Here is a 22,948-nt window from a genome sequence, read left to right on the forward strand (position 1 = left end):
AAACATGAGAGTAACAGGGAGGTGTATCATTGCAGGATTCTTCCACCACACAGTAGCAAGTCACAACTAGAATTTGGGAGGATGGACAGTTTATACTTAAACTGACACACAGATGGAATTCAGTTGGAACAGATAATTTTGTAAATAATTCAGCACCAAAGAAGTCGTTGACTTATTGATTACTAGCAAATATGGAGAGACAGAGTCCTGCCATCCAAACTAACCTTTCATTTCCCCAGTCTCTGAATCTGCTTTCCTTTCAGAGCCATAAGACATGAGAACAAATCAATTCTCATTCAAGGATAGTTGTGAAAGGAGTGGAAAGGGACAGTGGGCAGTGCAATTGATGTATGTGATTAGTTTGGTGTTGGAGTGGTAAGCCAGGTACAGCAACTAAGCATTAATTTTAATGAGATTCAAGACAGGACCTGTGTTCCTACTGTAAAGGGTTGTCTACACTAGACATGTACTATGCTGGTATAAACAGAGCTGTTCCACCCCCTATCATGTATGCAGTTATAGTTGTATAAAGGCGTTTATACCAGTCTAGCTAATTCTGTGCAAGAAGGGGAATAGTTACTAGTATAACTATGTTCACATTTGGGCTTTTATTGGTATACAGGCAGTCCCCGGGTTACCTACAAGATAGGAACTGTAGGTTTGTTCTTAAGTTGAATCTGTATGTAAGTCGGAACTGGCATCAGCCGCTGCTGAAACTGATCAGTTTCAACCGTGGCTGAATCTGGACGCCATTTCTGACTTACATACAGATTCAACTTAAGAAACCCAGGCGTCCCCAAGTCAGCTGCTGCTGAAACTGATCGGCGGCTGATTCCAGGAAGCCTGGGGCAGAGCAACTCTGCCTCGGGCTTCCTGTAGTCAGCCGCTGGTCAGTTTCAGCAGCGGCTGACTTGGGGACGCCTGGGGCAGAGCAGCTGGGGTGCTGCCGGGTTGGTCCGGAGCGGTACTGCGGGACCAACCCGGCAGCCCCCAGCTGCTCTACCCCAGGGGTAGGCAAGAAAAGCCTGGTCTGCTGGGGGGGGGGCATTAGCTGCACCCCCCCTCCCCAGCAGACCAGGGAGATGGGGGTGGCGGGACCGCCCAAGTCCTCCACGGCTTTGCTCCGTCTCCCTGGTCTGCTGACCTGGGAGACGCGGAGCAAAGCCGCAAAACACGCGGGCAGCGGGACAGTCCAGGCGCGTCGCGGCTGTCCCACTGCTGGTGTGCTCCGAGGCTTTGCTCCCCGTCTCCCTGGTCTGCAGGGAGATGGGGAGCAAAGCCTTGGAGCACGCCCGCAGCGGGACAGCTCAAGCGTGCCCGGGCTGTCCTGCTGCGGGCGTGCTCCAAGGCTTTGCTCCCCATCTCCCTGCAGACCAGGGAGACGGGAAGCAGCTTTTCTCGCCCCGGAGGACGGGGGTGGCGGACCGCGGCGCATCTGGGCGTCCCGCCGCTCCCGTCCTCCGGGGCGAGAAAAGCCCCGTTCGTAACTGCGGATCCGACATAAGTCGGATCCGCGTAACTCGGGGACTGCCTGTAACTGTTTTGGTTAAAAAAAAATCATACCCCTAATCAAAATAGTTTTACTGGTTTAGTAAAAAAAAAATAACCCAACCAAACATAAAAAATACCCGTGATTTAAGGTGTTTTTATGCTTTTCCAGAAACTAAGAGTGTAAGTAAAAGTCTCCTTAGAAAGGTGTATTATTTCACATGTAATTCCCTCCCATTTGAAGGGAGTTGCTTTTCCAGCTGCATGATTGAAATATATTTCAGTCTTCCTGAAGGAATAGTATCTTTCAGGTGAATTGAAAGATTGATGCCTTTACTTTCACACTCAAAGTTGAATTTAACCAGTTTGTGCTGGTATCTGTGCTCCATTCTATAGGAATTGCTTCGCTTGATAGGGTGGGGGGGGAGTCAGTCTCAACTGATCCTTCTTGCACACAGGAGTACTACATCATAAATCCTTGTGCCAATACCAGCATAGCCTTTTTTGTAGCTTTGGGGACACTAAAATCTGTCAGTGCAAAGGGTGCATCCAGAGGATTAGAAGTGCATCAGAGGTGTATTCCTATGAACAAAACGCAACGGGATAGCTATTGTTTTCTTGTAGCCTTTTAAGGAGGAGCTATGGAAGTACTAAAAGAGTGGTCTTGTACTTAAAGAATGGAAATGAGAGTGTTTTCTGGGTGTTTTGTCTACACTACCATGCAAGTTGCTGTAACTTTCATCACTCGGGTATGGAAAAAATACCCTCCTGAACAATGTAAGTTACACTGACTTCAAGCAGTGTCTTCACAATGCTCTGTTAGCAGGAGGCGCTCTGCTACCGACATAGCTTCTATCTCTCATTGAGGTGGACTAATTACATTGACCTGAGAGCACGCTCCCATGAACATAGCAGGTTTTTTCCACGTTTGCTGAAGAGTAGTAGTGAAGTCAAGCCCTGTGTTACCTTTGGCAAGACACTTAGGCCCAAATTTTAAAAACTTATTTAGGCATCTAAATCTCAGTCCTTTCAAGCAAAGTTAGGCTGCTAGGTGCTTACCAAATCTTCTGTTGTGGTCTAAATTTCCAAAGCACTGAGCATGTGAAGCTCCATTTAAGTTCCTATGCAGTTTCCAGCATATAGAACTTCTATAAATCAGGCCATTAACTTCTTTCTTTATTATAGTAAATGAGGGTAAGAACACTGATGTAATCTCTTTGGGGAGTTTAGGCTAAACTAGTTTTAAAATGTGTGGAGGTCAGATGGAAGGTACTGCATCTTATAAATGCAAAGTATGAGCATAGAGCACACAGGGGAGAAAGGTCAGGTGGACCTTAAAGACAGAAATATAGGTAGGAGCAAAGATGACACGCTACACTGGGGAGCAGAGAGAACACAAATAAGAGACTGGAGGGTAAAACAACACAGAAGAGTAAGGAAGTGGATGTAATTTTTAAAACTGATAGGAGAGGAAAGACAATAGTGGAAATATTATGGATTTGGATGGAAGGAGAAGTGGGTGCATATAGTAAGAAAATGTGCCCATAACTCCTAGTACAGTGAATCTTATTAAATATTTGACCCTTTATTTTATTGCATTTACCTGTAGACTGCTTGCATCTTTGTGTGTGCATATTTTTTAAATAGGTAAAACGATGAGATTTTTGTGCTTATTTTGTATGAATATTGTTGACTATAGATAAAAAATGGTGAGATGGGGTGGAGTGAAAGGGGCGATAGTAAACTAAGTGATTTGGCAACAAAATGGCAAACGAGAATTCATGTTGATAAATGTAAAGTAATACATACTGGAAAAAATAATCCCAACTGTATATACAATATCATGGGGACTAATTTGGCTACAACTACTCAAGAGAGAGATCTTGGAGTCATTGTGGATAGTTCTCTGAAAACATCTACTCAGTGTGTAGTGGCAGTCAAAAAAGCAAATAGACTGTTAGGAGTCATTAAAAAAGGGATAGAGAATAAGACAGAAAATATTTTATTGCTGCTGTATAAAACCATGGTATGCCCACATCTTGAATACTATGTATAGATGTGGTCACCTCATCTCAAAAGAGATATATTGGCATTAGAAAAGGTTCAGAAAAGGGCATCCAAAAATAGCGGTTTGGAACAGGTCCCAAGAGAGTTTAAAAAGACTTGGACTTCTTATCTTAGAAAAGAGGAGACTAAGGGGAGATATGATAGAGGTCTATAAAATCATGACTAGTGTGGAAAAAGTGAATAAGGAAAAGTTATTTACTTATTCCCACAATATAAGACCTAGGGGTCACCAAATGAAATTAATAGGCAGCAGGTTTAAAACAAACAAAAGGAAGTTTTTCTTCACTCAGTGCACAGTCAACCTGTGGAACTCCTTGCCAGAAGATGTGGTAAAGGCTAGAACTTTAGCAGTGTTCAAAAAAGAGCTAGATAGATTCATGGAGGTTAGATCCATCAATGGCTATTAGCCAGGATGGGTAGGAATGGTGTCCTTAGCCTCTGTTTCTCTGGAGGTGGGTGACTAGGGAGGGATCATATGAGGTTTATCTGCTGTGATCCCTCTCGCTGGGGCATCTAGTATCGGGCACTATCAGCAGACAGCATACTGGGATAGATGGTGTGACGTAGTGGGGGTACTTGCTGGGCTGTGGTGACCTCTGCTGTCTGGAGCAAGACCCAGCAGGGAAAACCTCAGTATGCAAAGGTGACGCCAAACCTGTTGAACCAGACACCCCCCATGGAGAGGGATAAAGGAAGGGGGAATGCTGCCCTGGCTGGGGGGCAGGGCTTGAAGAGTGTGGGTTAGTTGCTGTCTGGGAGCATGGAGGAGACAGCCTAGGGCAGTGGTCCCCAACCTTTTGAGGTTGCCGGGCGCCAGGGGGCGTGGCCATTCGCCCGCCGGGCGCCAGGGGGCGGGGACACTTGCGCGCCAGGGAGCGCCCCCCCATAGCCGCATGCCCGGGGCCCCCCCCATAGCCACGCGCCCGGGGCCCCCCCCATAGCCACGCGCCCGGGGCCGCCGCTCCCCCCCCCGCAAGCGCTGCGCGCCCGGGGCCGGCGCTTCCCCCCTTCCCCCCGCAAGTGCCGCGCGCCCGGGGCCGATGCTCCCCGCAAGCGCCCCGCCATGTGCCCGGGGCCGGGCCAGGCCAGCCCCGAGTGCCTGGCGGGCGCATGCAAATGGCCCCGTGGGTGCCATGGTGCCCGCGGGCACCGTGTTGGGGACCACGGGCCTAGGGAAAGGGGCTGGAGTTTAGGGGCCCAGTCTCCCCCCATCTCAAGGGGGCCTGAGGCATCCTAGCCCAGCTCTGTGACCAGATTACATCTGTGCTGTGCTGTATCCTGGAGAGGCAGTAAACTTCCTCTATTCCACCGGCTGGTGCAGTCTGTTTGTGCCATTTTGGGGTGTAGGAGATGGGGGACCCCCAATGCGCTGTCACAGATGGACCTTTGGTCTGACACACTATGGCCATTCTTATGTTCTTAAATAATCTGGCACATCAGTTGATCCTATAGGCAAATCTCTGACTGATTAAAAAGGAGCCCATTTCTTTGTTACTTATACAATTGGCATATTTCTTATATTTCAATAGGATCCAGGCATAGTTGTCATTATACTGATAGCTGGGTTCTACATTTTTATCAGTAGAAACTGATGCTGTTCCAATTTTTTTCCCCCCTTGGTGATGAAGGGGTGGAGAGGAGACAAAATAATTGTGAAGATTTTTTTCTGAACTCTCAAAGTCTCTGTTTTTTATATAATTATGGCAGAGTATAGTACGTGGTGAAATATTCATATTTCCACTCTAAAATGCTAAGGTCAGTTCTGAAGGGAGGTTGCAGGATTTTGATTTTTGTATGAAAGATGGAGGCAGCTCTGTGTGTGTGTGTGTGTGTGTGTGTGTGTGTGTGTGTGTGTGTGTGTGTGTGTGTGTGTGTGTTTGACTGTATGAAATTAATGCATTTTTGTGCTATCTTTATATAACTCAAGATAAAATTCAAGTACTGCATCTATAAATAGATGATAATTTCAGAAAGATTCTTTGAACATGAAGAAAAGCACCTTGCTTTTCCACTCCACAGAGCTCTCTGAAAGCACATCGGTAATAATTTCACAATTGTAAGAATCAATGTGGAATCAGTATAGTTCATAATTAAAATTGTGGCCTTCAGACTAAGTAAAATCTTGATTTTTATGGTTAGTTTTGGGGAAGGAGAGGACGTATTGTTTAGAGATGTAAATGATTAACCGTTTAATCTGTGAAGTTTACCAGTTCTGGTTAACCAGTAGGGGCTGCCAGCCCTGCTCCTGGGGAAGCTTCACTGTGGGTTCTGCAGTATAAAGCTTACTTAGCTTTATGCTGCAGAGCCTGCAGCCTATGTAACCACTATTGTTTTTAACAGTTACATTTTAAAACCATTTTTTACATCCCTAATATGGTTACTTCTCCCTCAGTGCTTGAAAAAACGGCTTCACTGCAGTGCTGGAAGAAAGTTGGCAGCTAAGGAAACAGGCTTAGGATGGTATCATAATAGCTAAGCAGTACCTGCTAAGAGCATCTCCTGCTGTGTTGTGCTGTTGCACAGCAAAGCCAGCAACACAGGATACTGCCTGTGTATGAAGCTAACAATTAAAAAAAATTTCAAATTATTTCATGCCCTGTGTGGAAGAGTTTACATGCCTGACAGTTTGGCTGTTGACCCCTATAGTTAGGACTGTTGGACCCTGATTTTTATTTTTATATTTATTTTTATTCCTTATTTTTACAGTTGCATGAAACTATGGAAAGGGAATAGACAATTATTTAATGACAGTACACACTACAGATGTTAAAATGCATGTAATGAAGATATGGGGAAACTTTTCCGTATATACCTTTTGAGATCTGCCATTACTACGGTTTGGAATCTTAACTGCCTTACATAGAGGAGGATATGGTAGGTCATTCACATACAGTTCAAAAACATGGGCTGTTTTCAAAGTACAGAACTAAAAGACAAACTTACAGTCAAGAATCATCACCACATTATCTTGCTAGGATTTGTGGCTCTCTGTTTGAGGAATTGATTCTGTTGATTAAAAAATGTTAAAAATAGAAAAACCCAACGTAACTATAAATCAATTGTAAATTTTTGTACCATGGAAATAAGGAGTACTGAGCTTGTTCCTCCATTTCCTGTACGCAAAAACAGGGCAATCTCTAATTCAGAGGTGTACAGATCTTAGACCATAATTTGAGAAAAGCATTACAAGGTCTGCTACTTGCAGAATAAACATCTTCCTCAGCATGTAAAAATGAAGCAGGCATAGAATTTGGGAGAATGGTCCCTCCCAAAAACTATTTTGAACAATGTTTGTGGCTGAAATTTGGCTAACCTGAACTTTGGCCTGCCAAAGCATCTGAGATATTGTAGCACTAAACATTCTTTGTATTGAAGCAGGTGTATTCCCAGAGTACTCCTTGAGCAGAGATAAGGCTCTATTGTTTTAAGGCTTCATGAAAAAAAGACTGATGACACAACTAGGGATCTGAATAGTGGGTAGGAAGCTAATGGAGTAGTTGATGGAATCTCCATCGACTGTTTGATTGGTTGATGAAAGGGTTCCCTGTGGCTCTGCTTTTTAAACAAAAGGCAGAGGTGCAGTGTCTGGGACCCAGTGCGAGTCTGGACAGCTAAGTCCCAGCACATGTTTGTTCCCAGATGCTGTGTGTCTGCTTCCCCTGACTCCTGCAGAGATGGTGCTCGGGTGAACCAGCTTTTAAACTGGCTCCACCCAGCACCAACTCCTAATCGTCTCCCCTCCCCCTTCCTTTGTTGCCTCTGATGTCTTCCCTTTTGCTGTTTTAATTAAGATTCTGCTGAAAAAAACTTCAGAAGGGAGAAAAATCTTAGCCTACAACTCTTCTTCCATAGGAAAAACTTAAAAAACAACAGTCTAGTAGCACCTTAAAGACTAACAAAACATGTAGATAGTATCATGAGCTTTTGAACATGCAAAGCACTGCATTCAGCCGTATGGAGTGGAAATCCATCAACTACACACACACGCACAGATCCAAACAAACATCTACATATTTTGTTACTCTGTTAGGGTATGTCTACACTACGTCCGTTAGTTCGAACTAACTTTCATAGGCGCTACACTAGCGCTCCGTTAGTTCGAATTTAATTCGAACTAACGGAGCACTTAGTTTGAACTAGGAAAACCTCATTTTACGAGGATTAAGCCTAGTTCGAACTAGCTAGTTCGAATTAAGGGGTGTATAGCCCCTTAGTTCGAACTAGTGGGAGGCTAGCCCTCCCCAGGTTTCCCTGGTGGCCACTCTGGCCAACACTAGGGAAACTCTTCTGTCCCCCTCCCGGCCCTGGACCCCTTAAAGGGGCACGGGCTGTCTACGGTGCCCGTGCCAGGTGCAAGCCTGCCAGCACCCAGCCAGCAGACCCTGCACCTGGCACGGATCGAGCCACCCACTCGATGCCCCCCAGCCCTCCCCCTCTTCCCGGGACCAGGCTAGCGACTCCCGGGAGCTTGCCCGGGACCGCAAGAGGCGGGCACCCGCCTGGGCTAGTGCAGACATCGTGGACCTCGTCCATGATCTCCGCACTAGGCACAGGAAAGTGGCCGTCTAGGGCAGGAGAGCTGCCAGCCTGGCCACCCAGGAGCAGGTGTGCAACAGAATCAAGGTGGTCCAGTGAGACCCCCGACCCTGGGCCCTGAGCTTACAATGGCCGTCCTGGGTCAGACCAAAGGTCCATCTAGCCCAGTAGCCTGTCTGCCGACAGCGGCCAACCCTAGGGACCCTGGAGGGGATGGACCGAAGACAGTGACCAAGCCATTTGTCTCGTGCCATCCCTCTCCAGCCTTCCACAAACCTTGGGCAGGGACACCACTCCTACCCCCTGGCTAATACCACTCCATGGACCCAGCCTCCATGACTTGATCTCACTTCCCTTTAAACTCTGTTCTAATTCTAGCCTTCACAGCCTCCTGCAGCAAGGAGTTCCACAGGTTGACTCTTTGCTTTGTGAAGAACAACTTTCTGTTACTAGTTTGAAGCCTGCTACCCATTCCTTTCCTTTGGTGTCCTCTAGTCCTTCTTTATGGGAACTAATGAAGAACTTTTCTGTATGCACCCTCTCCACCCCACTTATGCTTTTAGAGACCTCTATCCTGTCCACCCTCCGTCTCCTCTTTTCTAAGCTGAAAAGTCCCAGTCTCTTTAGCCTCTCTTCATATGGGACCTGTTCCCAACCCCTGATCATTTTAGTTGCCCTCCCCTCTCCCAGCCTCTGTCTTCCCCTCTCCCACCTCCTTTTCCCAGTCTCCCCCAATTTTGTTCAATAAAGACAGATTCCATTTTGGAAGACACGTTATCTTTATTTTGTACAACAAAAAGAGGGGCTAGGGAAGGGTAAGTGGAAGGAGGTGAGGGAGGAATGGGGCACTGCTCAAAAGATCCCTGGTCGCAGCTTATTGAACAAAAACTTCAGCAGATGGGAAGGTAGGGGAGGGGGGAAATACCTGCCTGATCATCTGGGCAGATGTGTGCTCCCAGCTGATCTTTGTGATGCAGAGTAACTAAAAGTTTCAAACCATGGACTGAATTCTCTCAAATTGCCTCAAAGCACAACAGGAGTACCAGACTGCATGACAGTCTTTTGCTGCTTTTGTCTCCATTCTTCCAAAACAGGTTTCTGTCAAAGCCTGGCTTATTGTTTGGTTGATTTTTTTTTTTTTTTTTTTAAATCACGAACCCTACCATTCACATGTTGAGCAGTGTGACTTGCCTGTCATGAGATGTCTGTTTTATAAACTGTAGAGTAGAAAATGTCATTCTGTCCCTTTCCAGGCTATGTCATTGTTTTGAATTTGAGGTCATCATATTTGCAGCAATATTTCTTTATGGATTTTCTGTAATGTAATCGACCTATAATGGAAAACAACAAAGTTAGCTTCTGTTAATGTATGTGTGCAGCTGAGCTGCAGGCCAAAAATATAATTGTGTTTATGCTGTTCCCCAGCTTTGATCCCCACACAGTGTAATGAACTCTAATACGAGAGCCAGCAGGTTTAGCAAAGCGTAGATATATGGTTTATGTAAAATCCATGACAACGTGTTTTATATGCATTTATGTCAGAGTGTAAGGTTATGTTTACCCTGAAAAAATTTGGCAATGAAAGTGTTGTCATGAAAAAGTCATCAAACCTGTTTTTCTGCCACCCATTATCAACATTTCATGACCACATTGTTAGCTCTCTTGCCCACAGAGCAAAGCAATGTGGGTAAGCATCCCACAGTGCCTGGGTGTCACCTTCAGTCCTATGCATTTTTGGAATATGAAAAACGTCCCATCAGCCACTTCTTTCCTTCCCAGTCTTCTGGGGGCTTCTAGCTTACTTGTTTGTCTTGAGAAACCACCCCTCAGTGATGGGATGGCATTGTCAGGTAGGTGTAGGGTAAAGATCAGTGAGTACAGAACTTTGGGATGCATAAAGCAACCTTTGTGGAGTTATGGGCTGAGCTGGGCCCTGAACTGCAGCACAAGGACACCCAAATGAGGGCTACTCTCTCGGCTGATAAACGTGTTGCCACTGCTTTGTGGAAGCTGGTGACTCCTGATTGCTACCGTTTAGTTGCAGATCAGTTTGGAGTAGGGAAGTCTTACTGTTGGGACAGCACTTATGCAAGTCTGCAGGGCAACAAATCATGCTTCTGCTGTGCGGGACTGTGACTCTGGGAAATGTGGATGATAAAGTAGCTTGCTTTGCTGACATGAACTTTCCAAACTCTGTCATGTCAATCAGTAGTGCACACATTCCCACTGTAGTGCCACCCCACTTTGCGTCGGAATAGATCAGTTATAAGGGTATTTCTCCATGGTGCTTCAGGTACTTGTGGATTCCTGTGGGCATTTCATCAACAGAAATGTGGGGTGATCTGGAAAGGTGCATGATGCACACACCTTCAGGAACCTGTACAGCAAGCTGCATGTTGGTACTTCCTTTCCAGACCAGATAATTACAGTGGGGAAAATGGAAATGCCCACAGTGACCCTAGGTGACGTGGCTTACTTTGTACAGCCCTAGTTCATGAGGTCTTACATGGGACACCTGGACAGCAGTAAGGTGTGGTTCAAAACCAGGCTAAGCCAATGTCACATAGATGTTGAATGTGCCTTTGGAAGATTGAAAGCGAGATGGAGGTGTCTCTATGGTAGGCTAGACTTTTCGGAGGAGCATATCCCAAAGGTGGTGGCCACATGCGGTTGCTTACATAATTTGCGTGAGAGTAACGGTGAAGTACTTAGCCATGGGTGGAACAATGAGACACAGAGCTTGGATGCACAGTTCGAATAGCCAGGCACTGGTACTGTCAGAGGAGCCCATAGAGTGACCATCAATATCAGGGAGGCTCTGACAATGAGGGATGCTGACATTTGTGTATTGGGATTGCTTCCCTGCCTCATTCCACTGCTTGTCCTGAGTGAGGCATTGCCATGAAACCCAGGGGATATTTCAAGTTTCCACAGGGGTCAGAGCAATGTGGTGTAGGTCGCTGCACAAAACAAACTCATGGAAACTTGCAGGTCACTTTTCTTTATTGATGTCTTTTAAATTAGGATGCTTGGTAAGGAATGGTAAGGGTTATTGGAAAACCTCGCCATTGTGTTAATGTCCAGCTGTTAAAGTCACAAATGCTTTCATGGGAGTGGAGTGTGCTGGGGAAAAATTACTTGATTGTGAAAATGAATGTCTAGCTATAGAAGGAGGATTGCTGGATAAAGAATTTTGCACGTGTGGCCATGGAGGCTGATGTGTGGGTGTGGGGGGATGTTTGCTGTGAAAAGAGTTTTTTGTATTTGTTGACAGTGAGGCCTTTGGTTCTGTTTGCTCTGCATTTTGATAAGACACTTCAGCATCTAATTTTGGTCTTCCATGAGCTTTTAGCATGTGCTCAAAGGTTTGTGTTCTTACTTGCATCTCCTTAGCCCTTCTTTGTTCCCTTTTCTCTGTTTGAAGTGTTGAGTGACACAACACATCCTTGACCAGATTCTCCCTAGTTCTTCTGTGGCTTTTTCCTTAGTGGATGGGGTTCGTCTGCTAGTAAACGTGCCTGACTTCTTAAGATCTGGTCTGGAAAAGTAACCATTAACAATGGAATGACCATCATTTTCATGATAAAAATTGTAATATTTCACTAGAATGCCTGTCTTGTGCCCATCTCTGAACAAAACTTGATACTTTTCTTGTTACCCTAGAGGCAAACACAGATATCTCCAGACCCTCTGATCATGGTGGTGTAGGGATAAAGGAGTGGGGGATAAAGGGTTGGGCATGGGTCCCCAAGACAGTGCAGTCCGTGCTTGTGCAACAGGTGTACATGGAAACGATTTGTAATAATCCTGCACTTGTCCACAAACTGACATGACTCTGGCTGACATATCTCTATAGAAGGTTAACAGGCAAACCCGGGTTCAGCTTCTGTATGCGAGTGGGAGGGCATCCCACTTCTTATGTGGCCAAACTCTGTGCTGCCTTGTTTCCATCAGCACAGTATGAGGAATGTTTTGGAAGAGCATCGTACTATAGCAGTGGGGAAATGGCTGCTCTGCTGTGGAATCTCTGTGAGAAAATAAGTACATTGGGCAAAACTTTGACACCATTTCCCAGCAAGATTCTATTGATATCTCTGTGTACATCAGTGCTTTGTTTGGACATAAGGCAGACCCAGGCAGGGCTTAGAGCCTTGGATTACCCTGCACCGCCACCCCCCTTACGCGTCCCCTCCCCCCACTGCTCTCTGGCTACAAGAGCAACTTCTCAAGCTGCTGCCCACCCTTCTGTAATACACAGCAACATACTATCCTGCATGGCCACCACAGCGCCCTCCACTGCTGGAACATCTTACCACCCCACATAACCACTTCTACCCTCATCCCCCAACTGCAGTAGAACAAAACTTGCCAATGTAGACAAGGCATAATACTCGCAGCAGTGTTCCCTCTAAGATTTTCGATCCGTGAGTGGAGTGAGTTTTGTCTTATGCACCAATATTGAAGTCATGTGCGCTTCATCAGATGTGTGCCACCATGGCACCCACCAGTTACCAACAAATATCTTTAAATATATGTATATTTTTAAAGGCTTATGGAAGAAAGAATATTAAAACAAGGGATAATTAACAAGGTATATGACTTGAAATGTTTGTTCAATATGAAATCAAGTAAAGAAAATTACTACTGCATAATTTTCAGTAGTCACTTGATATCTTATATATATATATATATATATCTGTTCCTTTGAGGCATAAAACAAAATTGTCCATTTTCTTGACATTGCAAATAACAATAAAATATTTTGGTATTGACACGTGAAATGAAATAGTTGTTAAAATTGATGCTTGAAATTAAAGATTGTCTCGTGTCTTGACCCACATGAAACATTTTTTAGAATCTTTATATATTCAAAAGTGTGTGTGTGTGTGTGTGTGTGTCTTTTGTTGTGACTTGTGAAATATAAAATTAAACATTTTGTTTTGACACAAATTACTTCACTTATTTTCTTTATTTAGGAGACCTAACTTGGCTGCCCACTTTTTTAATTGAAGTGCAACCCAAGATCTACCTCAAACCCAAATACCCTTGCCTGGCCTCCTTTTTATCCCTTTTCCAAGGCCCCACCCCTACTCACTGCATCTTCCTTCCCTCCCCCCATCCTCTCTCACTTTCACTAGGCTGGGGCAGAAGGTTGGGGTGCAGGCTCTGGTCTTAGGTTAAGGGATTTTGAATGCGAGAGGGGCTCTGATCTGATGTTAGGGCATGCATTTGGGGTACTGGAGGGGGTTTTAGGTGTGGGCTCTGGGGGGGGTGTTTGGATGCAGGGGTGCTTGGGGCTAGGACAGGGACTTGGGGTGCGGGAGGGGTTCATGACTGGGGTAGGGTTTCAGGACATGGGCTCTGATTGGGTACTGCTTACCTCAGATGGTTCCTGGGTGGTGGTGCAGTGGGGCTAAGGCAGGCTCGCCCCTGCTCTGGCCCTGCACCACTCCCAAAAGCAGCCAGTAAACTCCCTCCCAAGTCCTGTTGTACCCACCACCCTGCTCTATGGAGATAGGATACAGGGTCGGAGAGGGGGCACCTTGACATCAGTGCTCCTCCTCTCCCTGCACAGCAAGCAGGAGGTTCCTTGAGGTGTGGGGAGGCAGCTCCAAGGAAAAGTGCAGGAGATGCGCAGCAGTAGGGTGGAAGGGCAGCTGAAGTGCCAGCACTTGCTACCTTCTTGGCCAAACCAGTCAGAGGCTCCAAGATCTACCAGTAGATCCTGATCTACTGGTTGGTGACCAGTGGTCTATGTCATAAGGAGAAATTGATGTTTACCAATAAAAACTGAATCCCTTCCCAGTCTACTTAGTGAATTCTGACCCTTTTATGACAGCTTTCATATTGTCCAAACAACTTTTGTGATCTTACTGTGCTGTTTTATTAAGGGGCTTTCCATTCTTCCTTCTTTTTCTTTCCCCATATCTCCATGCAGAGTAGTTGATGGCTGCTCTGTGGATCAGTTTGGAAGCAAGTGCTGGCGAAATAAGATAGCTGTCACCTGCTCCAATGGAGTCTGTTTACTTTCCATGGAACACTTGACCTCAGCTAATTTGTGATACATATCCTTTTAAATCTGAAACTCACTGTTCAATCATAAGGCATTACTGCCATGTACTGGCTGTGATAGGTATACCTATCATAAGAGAGAAGTTAAGGTCAAGATTGTGTGATGAATTCCTTCTTGGGCTGATAGCTATGATGTGCATTGCCATTGAATTCTGACTACCTCTTACCCACCTCACAGAACAGTGCGTAAATTTCAGTCCAGGTTGATATGCTCTCTGGTTTACAATTGATTAATTGTTCTGTGTATGTGAAGGGTGCATCAGTATGTAATATTTAATGGTGTATAAAGTTCTCTGATTTCTAACTTTTGAGTAAATTCTGTTAATTTGAAACTACTTGGATATTTTATTTATCAAGGAAAAAAACAACAACCTTGGTCACTTGAAGAGTTTGCTTTTTTGCTCACCAAATATATTTTATAGGACTTTTAAGTCAATGGCTCTGGCTTTCAATCAGTTTAGTTTTAAGACCTGCTTTGTTCTCTATGTAGTATCATGACAGACAGATCACCACTTTTGTACTGGAATACAAAGCCTTACAGAAAATAATTTGTAACTTCTTTGGTTCCACTGCTAAAAAGTCAGCTAAGAAAAACATTAGATAGTAAAAGACCTCTTATCTAGTAGATTATTTATAGGATTTCCCAATTGGTTATCTAGAACACTTGCCGATAGTTTACAGAAACAAGGAATTACTGGCTCATCAGTTTCACTGTGTTGCCAAAAAAGTAGGCCATTTATTTGGTAATGGGGAAGGGGGACCCTTCCTAAAATGTAATGTTGGAACTCATTCTGCTTGCAAGGGACACATCTAGACTTTATTTAGATTTTACAATGTAATGGATAAAGAATGAGAGAAATAGAATAATTTATTTCCAATATCAGATTAAATGGGCTACTTGATGAAAATTGGAAGAACTGGTTAGAGGATTGAACAATCCAGTTTATGAAGATTGCTTTGAATTTTCTCTGTTTATAGTTGTTAGTAATTGTATTGAGTGTATCCTGTAACTTAGTCTCTATTTTGTCTTGCACAACTGATATGTAGTAAGAGACTGAAAAGAAAATGTAAAGTGTTAACGTAATGTAAAATAATTTTTAAAAAAATCACTGAGTTCAAAATCCAAAATCTTTCAGTAGTGTATATATAAAGAGTGAAACAAGTATCTCCTAACTAATGATTGCAGATGGTTGAGGTGGTTTCTTCCCTATTCAGGACTGCTCTGGTCCCGAGGGCGGCAAAACAAGGGAGTTTGCTGGATAGTTCAAAGGTGGAGGCACCCTTATCGACTAGTTGATGGAAATCCCATCGACGGTTCGATTAATTAATCCGAATGTAACATCTCTAGTCAAAAGACTTACCAAAATCAAGATCCACTGCTTTTCTCCTAGCCGCTACACCAGTAACCTGACAAAGAAGGGAACTAAGTTGATTTAATGTGACTTGCTCTTAACATGACTTGCTCCTGACGAATTCATTCTGGCTATTGTTTATAATCCTATCAAGGTTCATCTGTAAGCGTCAAGATGCTTACATATTGTTCAGTCCTCTGGGACCTTACTCCTCTGCCAAGAGTTCTCAAAAATAACTCAAGCAGTCTTAGAACAATTAGCAAGTTCCTTGAGTCCTTTAAGATAAATTTCCTCAAACTCTGCCTACTTGAATACACGTAACTTACCTAAATATTCTTTAATTATTTATTCTTTAAAAATTCCTTAATTCTTTCCCTGTTTTGACTTGTACTTCTTCCTCGTTAATATTGTGTTTTGTTTGAATATTTAGTAAATACTGAACCAAATATCTATTAAACACCTCAGCCTTTTTGATGTAATCAATTATTATCTTTTCTTCCCCAGAAAGCAGAGGGACCTGCACTTTCCCTCGTCTTTCTCTTGCTCCATATGTTTTAGAAAACCACTTCTTGTTCTTCATGTCTTAGTGTATTATCACTGTCTGTGGTAGAGCAGAAGTCAGTTCTTTAGGAAGCATGGGTAACTCAGCTCCAGTGAGAGAGAGTTTTGATAAACTGATAATGTTTGGATGTCATATAGCTTCCATGTTGTGGGTACTGGTGCCATGATTTCTCCTAGATTTGGTGGTCTGTTGTTGTGGGTAGTTGTAGTTGGTTTCAGTTTTTGTTTTAGATGGCTGTCATTTGGATTTTTTGATAGTTTTATAAAGATAAACCTTAGTGGTCTTGATTAAAGGCACTAGATTTTATACTTTTTAGAGCAATCTGTAATTCACTAACCCCTCTCCTTTGTTAGAAAAGTGCAGGGGCTTTAATGGGTCACATCACCTTGAATGATCCCTTAGAACATATACTTAATACTTAGGCTAAACTCTCTGTTCAATCCTGTATTTAGCTGTGATACTCAGACTATCTTTTTCCATACCTGAGGAAGAGCACTGTATAGCTCGAAATCTTGTCCGTCTCCAACAGACGTTAATCTAATAAAACTTTCTCACCCATCTTGCCTCTTTGTACTTCCTTAGCATTAGACTGTTGTTGCTTCTTTAGGATTACTTTTTAGATTTTCAAGTAATTGAAGAGTTCCTTTAACCTCTTTCGAGGTTTCCTTCACTTTGGAATAGTTTGCAGTTATGCCTTCAATGTTTTCTCTTGGAGAAATTCTCAGCTCTTTTGAACTCCCTTTCATTTTCTTCCATGGGACCTTACCTACTAGATCTGACTTTGTGAACTACTTTGTTTTGAAGTCCATTGTCCTTATTCTACTGTTCTGACTCCTTCTTTCTATAAAATAATGTAGTAGTAATTTCAAGATAGCTTTCACCTAAATTGCAAGAATCTTGCAATTTGCTAGATTTTTGGTCAGAATCGAGTCTGAAGTGACTGTCTCCATGTTACTTTCTGCAACAAAAACATTACCTTCGGTATGTTCCAAGATTGTGTTTTGCTGTATAACTTTTCCAGCAAATGTTTGGGCAGATAAAGTCCAAAGTTCTCACTGAGTATCTGCTGTATGGTGTTTGACCTGAGATTTCATTTTGGTTTTACCCTAGTGCTCCATAGAAACATTTCTCATATAGCAAATAATGGCATTAGCTATGTGATCTTCCCAATTTGTGGGGGGAGCCATCTGAGATTTAAATAAGTCTCCAAAGTGTAATTGTTGAAAGTGTCGAAGCTCAAAGGATTAAAACAAAGAACCTGATTAACATTTTTGGTGACACAATGATCAGACAAAGAATTATGACTTCTCATTGGCAACATGGCTGTGCAGTTAGGAGGTACTGCTCCAGAGTCAGGAACTGTGATGCATGTTAGATTGTGCCTGGTAATAGACTCAGAATGTGGCTCTCTAATATCTGGGGTATGTAAGTGGACATTGTAGGAATGAGAGGTGCACTTTATGGTAATTCACAACTTCAGCCTCTTTATTTTGAAGATCCTCATTCTTGCAGTTTGCTTGCAAGGAGTTGCTGCCACCTTTCTGCAGCTGTTGAAAGTAAAAGTGGGAGACTGAATCCTAATTATATTGCATAAAATTCCTGCAAACTGCCATGGCTATATTTCTCCTAGTCACCTGACCCAAGGAGATTGTATATACTGTATGCATGTATTTATTTATTTATTTTCGTGCTACTTTTGGTTTGACTTTTAACTACTTGTATGTAGTAAATGGTAGTGTATACATTTCTTACTCTGCAGATGGTGACTTATGAGAAAAGTATCTCGAAATTCTGTTCGCTCATGTTTCACAGAACTAATAAGTGTCTTCCTTCCTTGTGTGGGGAATTTAAATGAATGCAGCTAGGAAACATTTGGTACTGAAAGTTAGAAACCAGTTGTCTTCACCATCGAGAGAAACAAAGGATCCATTTTGTCCCTGGCAGTGACTATATATGGCGAACCTTGCATTCTGATATCACCAGCTGTCTGCTAAAACCTGGGATCATGTAAGGCCCACTGAGGCTTCCTGTAGCTTAGATCTATTTAAACTATTCAGCTGTTACTCAGAACTTTGAAATATAAATGTAAATCTTATCTTAAATGAACAGTAGCTATGCCCCTTCCTCTGTTAGTTAACATTAAATCCATCTGCTAGGAATTCTGTTAATGTGAACTTGTTCTAATGTAGGGTGTGTGGTGTGTCTTTCACCAAAAAAAAAAAAAAAAAAAAAATTCTCTTGGCAAATAGGAAATAATGAGTTAAACTTAAAGGGTTATCTTACTACTTGATATTTTTCCCCCTCAGTGCTTTTGGCTCATCACAGTTGAACCTAAAAGTCTAAATTTATTTTACTACATTGATCATGCAGGAATTTGACAGTTTTAAAAATAGTTTCTCTATGTGCTTGCGTACCTAATTGCCCGTGGTATTGATGGAGAACAGATGGCAAGAAGCTACCTATGGTGAAGGGGCAGAGGACCAGGACAGAAAACCACTACATAGGGAAACAATCTGGCTAGGAAAGGGGTCCAGGCTCTTGTTTTCCCGCAAAGTTAACTTTAATTATAATTTGACTGCCCCTCCTAAATCGAGTCCCATCAGTTGTACTTGAGGGTGATTTTAACCTGAATTGGCTGGTCTGTTGGGGGAAGCGGGGGGAGGGTAAATGAGTGAGCACAAATTGTCAGCTATTCATGTGACCAGTGCAGTGTGGATGTAGGGTAATATCACTTGAGTGCAGCTGATCCTTTGGTGTTTTCCTACAATTCCCCCCTACCTCAATTGTGCTCAGAAGGACAGATGACCTCTCCCACTGTTCACTAAGAAACAATCAATAGATTGCTTCAACTTACTGCAGTGCTAAAAAAGGTGAGGGCTGGCATGGTCCACCTTGTTAACTCACAGCTTATTCCTCCATGCCCTCCTAAGGGAGCACACCCCATGCTTTAGGGACATGTGAACAAGAGCAACATGGTCACTCTGAAAGCCAAAGTAGTAGATTCTTGTGGATTGCCATTTAAAGTGTAAATGTAACCATTCCCCCTCTGTCCCTGACTCCAAAGGGTCTTTGAGAACTAAAGTAATACTTCTTTAAAATTGAAAGACCTTTTTCTACTTGCTTAACTTTTTTCTTGCTAGATAATTCAGTCAGTTCCCATGCATTAGTATGTATATGCAAATATTAAATGGTCTTCGAATAATGTGCACTTTAAACACCTATTCATCTGTTCTCAGAAGGGTGGGGGAGGATCTTTTTATTTCTCCCCACTTACTTTTGTACATTTTCTAGTCCTCCTTGTTCATTACACTGTCAGATACTACTGGAATCTGCACCTATTGGAAATGATACTGCAAACTTCAATGAGTGCAAATTTAAACTCTGTGTAACTAGACAGGCCTGGGGGCGGAGGAGCGGCAGGTCTTCTGCGGACCGGATCAACCCGCTTGGTGGGCCAGATCCAACCTGCAGAGGTCCTTTTGCCTACCCCTGCAGTAGAATCTCGGCTTGGAACGCAATGGAAAAGAGGGAAGTTCCTAACTCTGAACAAAAAATATACAGTATGTCCTCATTTAACTCTATAGATGCATTTCTGAAAATGTTAATTTTCCCATTAAAAATGGGAAAGGTGGGGGTTGCGTGTTAGGTGGTGGTGGCAAAGTCAATTTTTTGTTGATGCTGAGTCATCAATGTCAACATTAGACATCTAGCAACACATGATATCTAGCAACACAAGTCGTTGTGGTTTGTCAAAACACAAAGATAAACATGAGTGAGCGGAGGAGCACTGTGACCACGTGTATTCATTTGTTAATGCGTATTACCGCTGTTTTCATCAACTTATACCACCACGTGAAGTAGTCCGCCACTTAATTATTTTTGTGTTATTTCGGGGACAATCATCTTGTTCGAAAAACGTTCTCTAAAAAAAAATCGTGCTATTGTGAAAATGTGAAGTGGGCACGTGTTAAACGAGTAACTACTGTAGTTCTTTCAAAAGTTTTTAATTGAACATTAACTTAATATAGCTTTGAAATGTTACTAAGCAGAAGAATAATGCTGTGTTTAACCATCTTAATTTAAAAATTAAGCACAGGAACATTTTTATCGAGTATTTTTTAAACTTTCCTTTTATTCTTTTAGTAGTTTAGTTTAGTATTGTATTGTACAAACTCGCTTTTTTTGTCTCTGCTACCCAATTGCATACTTCTGATAGGGATGTGAACTGGTAACGGGTGATGCTTACTGGGTAACAGTTAACTGGTTTCATGAGAGCAGCTCCCAGCAGCATGCAAGGCTGGGAGTGGGAGACCCACAGGTTGTGGGCAGCTCTAGTGGGGCTGGAGTGGTTCATTATCTGGGATCCCGCTTAGTCCGTTAAACGTTAGGTTAACCTGTTAGCTGATAATCAGGATTTTACATCCCTAAAATGCAGTGTGTGGTTTGTAATTTTGGTGTTTATAACTGTGACATTTTAATGTACTTCCCCCCCAAAAAAGAGACCACAGGACAATGCCAGAATGTGGGATGAATTTTCATTACAGCAGCATTTCATTTTAAAACTGGACAGAAAATGAAAGTGTAAGTGAAAATTAAATGGTGTAAAATGGAGATTTTTTTTTTTTTGGCATAAAACAGGTGTTTTACCCACACATTCTTTCCAAGCTTTTACAAAGATAGCCATACAGAATGTTGCAGGTCTTGTTTCATATGCCTTTACTTTGTGATACATTGCCACAGTATGTCCTGAAGTCTAGATCATTTTGTATATCCTTCTGCCTGCAGCTTGAATTTTTGTGGAAGATTGTACCTTTATATAATACAAAAACTCTACTTCTTTAAAATCTCAGTGTATATACCAACCATATGCAGCCGTTTTATTTGGAACATGTTTCATGTACAATGTGGTGAGTAATTACATGAGAGGTCTCAATACTTTCTAAATCTTTAACCTAGCTCTTTATTATGAACTACTTGCAGAGGAGTGCTGCAGGTGCATGTGAACAAAAATTGGCCTCCTGACATGGCTCCTCCAAATGTTGCTCTATTGCAGCTCATGCTTCTTCCTCCAAGTTTGCATGTATGTGGCTACAGATTTTTATCAGAAACAGCAATTTGTGCATCGTTTCGATAGACAACAGATGTATCCTACTGCTCATAAGACTGAGAACACACCAAAAACAGACAATTACTTCACTAATGATTCCTGGCTTCTTATAGATGTCCTGTATGAAGAAGATATGAAAAATCAGGACTCCTGAAATCCTGATTGCCTTAGTGAAAAACCTTTGTGGACAGATGGAACTCAAGAGAACAGAATAATACATCGTCTTCTGAGTGTCTGAATGAACAGGTGACAAGATGAAATATAATAATAGTAGTATTCCCCACATTGGAATAAATGACATGACTGTAAAGGAGTTTGAGATTTAGTCTGTAACTTCAGGGACTGAAAACTGGGAAAAAAAAAGCCTGGAAGGGTAATGTGATCCCTGGGTTTCTTTGGTTTGCCAGTATGAAACTTAAACAAAATCAGCAGATGGCTGCTCTTGCAGTGCAATGAGAAGGATTTGAAGATTGCTGAGAATTAAAATGTTTCTTGCGATTAGGAAATTTTCTGAGGTAGATGGGTCTCCTTTAGATGAAATAATAAAAGTCTTTGTTGGTAAAAAGTTAGGCAAGTTTCACATAAAACAGGAAGGTTGGAGATAGAAATCTCTTGGCTCCAATAAGCAGATGTACTTGCAGATCATACACACCACGCACACACACACTTTAGATAGCTTTCAGGAAACACAAGGAGTATAGAGCATAAAGTGCAAGTAATATTTACTAGGTCATAATGCTCATTCATTAAGGTTTTACAGTTTTCTTAGAAATAAAGGGAAATATGTCAAAAGTGCATGTCCATAGAACTTCTTTACCACATCACTTTATGTATTTAAAGAATGGAAGAAACAATATAGGGAAAAAATGTTACATGTCGGCTGCAGATCACCGGGACTGGATGATAGTAGGATTTTTGAAAAATCAATAGACCTATTATCAAAAAATGTAAGTTCACTGGACTCTATATTCATAGGGACTCTTTAACCATCCTACCCTGAGTAGTGAACACATGCCTAAACGTGTACCAATGAATTTTCTAAGTTAAGAGGAATTTTATAGTAAAGTGGTAAAACACCCTGAATTACTTAACTTCTGATGCAGTAAAACTGAGTAAATATAAAAAAGAATAATTGCATCATTGACCAGTAATGGGTTGATAGAATGTAGCAGCACAAAAATTTGTTGGCTGTAAGAGGTATATTTTCAGTAATTTTCAGAAATCTATAGTTAAACATGCTGTGGGTAAAATTTTAAATTTGATGAGTTTCATGTACATTCTGTAGCAGGGGTGGGCTGCCCCACCAAGCCCCTGAAGAAGCCTAATTATTGCATGACAATGGGATCTGCAATGACTGAGTAAGAGGCGAGATAGCAGCATGCAAAGTCTCAACCCCTCCCCCATAGATGGAGCAGGGAAGCACATGGAGGGAACAAGCACTCATTTTGAGCAGCTTGGGACCATGGCAGACAAAGAGCCTGCCAGTGTTGTCTTCAAGTCGTCATTGTCAAGTTGAGTCTCAAATCACTACAGTTCAAATCTCAAGTTGAGTCTCGAGTCCCTAAAGTCACTTTTGAGTCAAGTCCACAGTCGAGTCTCAAGTCTTAATTTAAAAAATGTCAAGTCACTTTTGTACAAACCATCAATATCGGCATTTTTGGACAATTTTTTCACCAAGTCGATTTAACAAAATTATTAAGTCTCAAGTCGAGTCTCAAGTCACAATGAACCCGAGAAGAGTCTCAAGTTGAGTCACTTAGGTGA

At 42.6% G+C, this 22,948-nt stretch overlaps 1 protein-coding gene across 1 annotated transcript in view; it reads left to right on the top strand.

Annotated features, from left to right (window-relative positions):
• PRKX (protein kinase cAMP-dependent X-linked catalytic subunit) overlaps nucleotides 1-22,948 on the top strand; it is a 112,878-nt gene that overhangs the window by 4,474 nt on the left and 85,456 nt on the right. The gene's annotated exons all lie outside the window — the stretch shown is intronic.

This window comes from Pelodiscus sinensis, chromosome 1 (genome assembly GCF_052426305.1).
Source record: "Pelodiscus sinensis isolate ZL-2025 chromosome 1, ASM5242630v1, whole genome shotgun sequence".
In the NCBI taxonomy this organism is placed as follows: domain Eukaryota; kingdom Metazoa; phylum Chordata; order Testudines; family Trionychidae; genus Pelodiscus; species Pelodiscus sinensis.